General features: G+C 49.4%; 1 long non-coding RNA gene across 1 annotated transcript in view; it reads right to left on the bottom strand.

Moving 5' to 3' along the window:
• Positions 1-2,029: 2,029 nt before the first annotated feature.
• Positions 2,030-2,793, bottom strand: part of LOC105502989 — a 5,347-nt gene continuing 4,583 nt past the window's right edge. Inside the window, exon 4 of the long non-coding RNA XR_001000426.1 lies at positions 2,030-2,193. This is a non-coding gene — a long non-coding RNA (uncharacterized LOC105502989). The remainder of the gene's footprint in view (positions 2,194-2,793) is intronic.

Below are 2,793 nucleotides of genomic sequence, written 5' to 3'. Positions count from 1 at the left end.
AGTAGAGATGGGATTTCACCATGTTGGCCAGGCTGGTCTCCAACTCCTGACCTCAGGTGATCCACCTGCCTCGGCCTCCCAAAGTGTTGGGATTACAGGCGTGAGCCACCGCGCACGGCCTGTTTGTTCGTTTTTGATACAGGGTTTTGCTCTGCTGCTCAGGCTGGAGTACAATGGCATGATCATGGCTCACTGCAGCTTCAACTTCTGGGCTCAAACAATCCTCCCACCTCAGCCTCTCAAGTAGCTGGGACTACAGGCACACACCACCAGGCCCAGATAATTTTTTGTAGAGACGGGGTCTCCCTATATTGCCTAGGCTGGTCTCAAACTCCCGGGCTTAAGCAATCCTCCTCCCACCTCAGCCTCCCAAACTGCTGGGATTACAGGAGTGAGCCACCATGCCTGGCCCTTATTTAACCTTTGAGCCTCAGTTTCCTTGTCTGTAAAGTGAGTTGCTATGATACGTAATTTAATAGTTCAGTTTTAAATAAAACAATTTGTATGATGCATTGAGTGTATCAGCATATTGACTGTCATCTTCAAGGCTTGGTAAACAAACGTGAGTAACCTGTGTTATGCAGTATCCAGGCTCCTGGTGTGCCAGGATGGGGTAGAAGGGTTCCTGGGGAGGGTTTCATAGGATAATCCTAATGAATGGAGGGAGAAAGCAATCCTGGCATCTGGCATTGGGTCCTACAGCAGCCATGAGTCAGCCCCAGGTGCTAAGGGACTAGCTGTGTTCTCAGCACTGCTGGGTGTGTGCTATGGGTCACTTGGCCACGGTCCTTGACAGTCACGCTGCCTGAGCATCATTCTTGTAAATCTGGCCTGGGTTCTTTTTAAAAAACAGCCTCCACCATGTGATGTCATTGTCCAGCCAGGGTTGGAGAAGGAAGGAGGAGGAGGAGGGTGTGTGCACACACTCTGGGGATCTTCCTATTTGTGGAGGAGTCAATTTGGTCCTGGAAGAAACTCTCTATCCTTCTCTCCTCCTTTCCAGACCCAGTAAGAAATTGGTATTCTGATGTGGAGTGAGAGGAGGTGATAAATCATAATGGCTAAGACATGAACTTTAGCATCAAGCTATCCTGGGTTTAAATCCTGGCTCTGCCAATTACTAGTTCTGGGACTGTAAACTTTCTCCTCCTGTTTTCCCATTTCACACATGGAGAAGATAATTCTGATGTTATAGTGGTGTGGCTTTAAGACATACATACAAAGCTTTCAGCACATGTGTCAGTAGACACACTATGCAGCCTAGAATAAGTGCTTAATAAATGGTAGTGACTGTTAGGTCCCCAGCAGTTGATGAGTAATATGACTTGATCCAAAAATCCAGAAGACCCCGTCTTCTCCAATGGTTTTTTTTTTTTCCTTCAGACAGAGTTTCACTCTTGTTGCCCAGGCAGGAGTGCAGTGGCACAATCTCAGCTCACTGCAACCTCTGCCTTTCGGGTTCAAGCGATTCTCCTGCCTCAGCCTCCCAAGTAGCTGGATTACAGGCAGGCAGCACCATGCCCAGAGAATTTTTTGTAGTTTTAGTAGAGACGGGGTTTCACCATGTTTGTCTGGCTGGTCTCGAACTCCTGCCATCAGGTGATCCATTTGCCTTGGCCTCCCAAAGTGCTGGGATGACAGGCATGATCCACCGCACCCAGCCCAATGACTACTTTTCCCCCTGAAAGGTAGTCAGGCCCCTCCCAGGTGTGCCATCATTCTGGAGATGAGGAGGCTAGGGAGAGATGGAGTAGTTGTGTCACCACTCCTTTGTCTTTCCTTCCTTAGCTGGCTCCCTGGCTATGGCTCCTCTACTTCTCCCTGCTGTCTCCCTGCCCTCTCAAGAAGTCTGTCTCCTCTCTCTAGTTAGGAAGGATCAGCCCCTGCCAGCCAGGACTTCTGGCTTCCCCGATCCTGACTCTTTCTCACATCTTCTCTTGTGCTCTGCTCTTCATTTTGCAGACAGCTGGGGGAGATGCCGGCATGTGTGAATGACTGTGAACCATAGAGATGTTTATTGCAGGATGCTCCACATATAATTTCAAGGTGTAGAAGGCCCTAGCACTTTTTACTTCCTCCTGGGTGGCTCTGGATTTGTGTGTGTGGTGGGGGTGGAGGTTGAAGATTAAAGATGCCACTCTTTCCAAGGGGCAAGTCACCTTTTGCCCTGCTCCAGGCAGGATGACCCTTGGCCTGTAACAAGAAGGGAAGTGGCAGTAGGACAGTAGTAGGATTCCTGCTCATGAGGAATTAACCTACACTGGGGCCAGAAGTCTCAGGACAATGTCCAGCTGAATGAGAACCAGATCCCTCTCTTTCCAAGCCCTAGGTGGTGGGGGGCAGAGGAATAAGGAAATGTGTAAGAAACTTAAAAACTAGATTTATGGCTGGGCGTGATAGCTCACGCCTGTAATCCCAGCACTTTGGGAGGCCGAGACAGGTAGATCACCTGAGGTCAGGAGTTGGAGACCAGCCTGACCAACATGGTGAAACCCTGTCTCTGCTAAAAGTACAAAAATTAGCCAGGCATGGTGGTGGGCACCTGTAGTCCCAGCTACTTAGGAGGCTGAGGCAGGAGGATCACTTGAACCCGGGAGACGGAGGTTGCAGTGAGTCGAGAGAGCACCATTGCACTCCAGCTTGGGCAGCAAGAATGAAACTCTGTCTCAAAAACAAACAACAACAAAAAACAAACAAACTAGATTTCCAGGCCAGGAATGGTGGCTCACGCCTGTAATCCCAGAATTTTGGGAGGCCAAGGTGGGCAGATCACTTAAGGTCAGGAGTTTGAGA

This window comes from Colobus angolensis, unplaced genomic scaffold, assembly GCF_000951035.1.
Source record: "Colobus angolensis palliatus isolate OR3802 unplaced genomic scaffold, Cang.pa_1.0 Scaffold83, whole genome shotgun sequence".
Lineage (NCBI taxonomy): Eukaryota > Metazoa > Chordata > Mammalia > Primates > Cercopithecidae > Colobus > Colobus angolensis.
The sequence above is the reverse complement of the archived record's forward strand: the minus strand, read 5'-3'. Positions and strand labels throughout refer to the sequence as shown.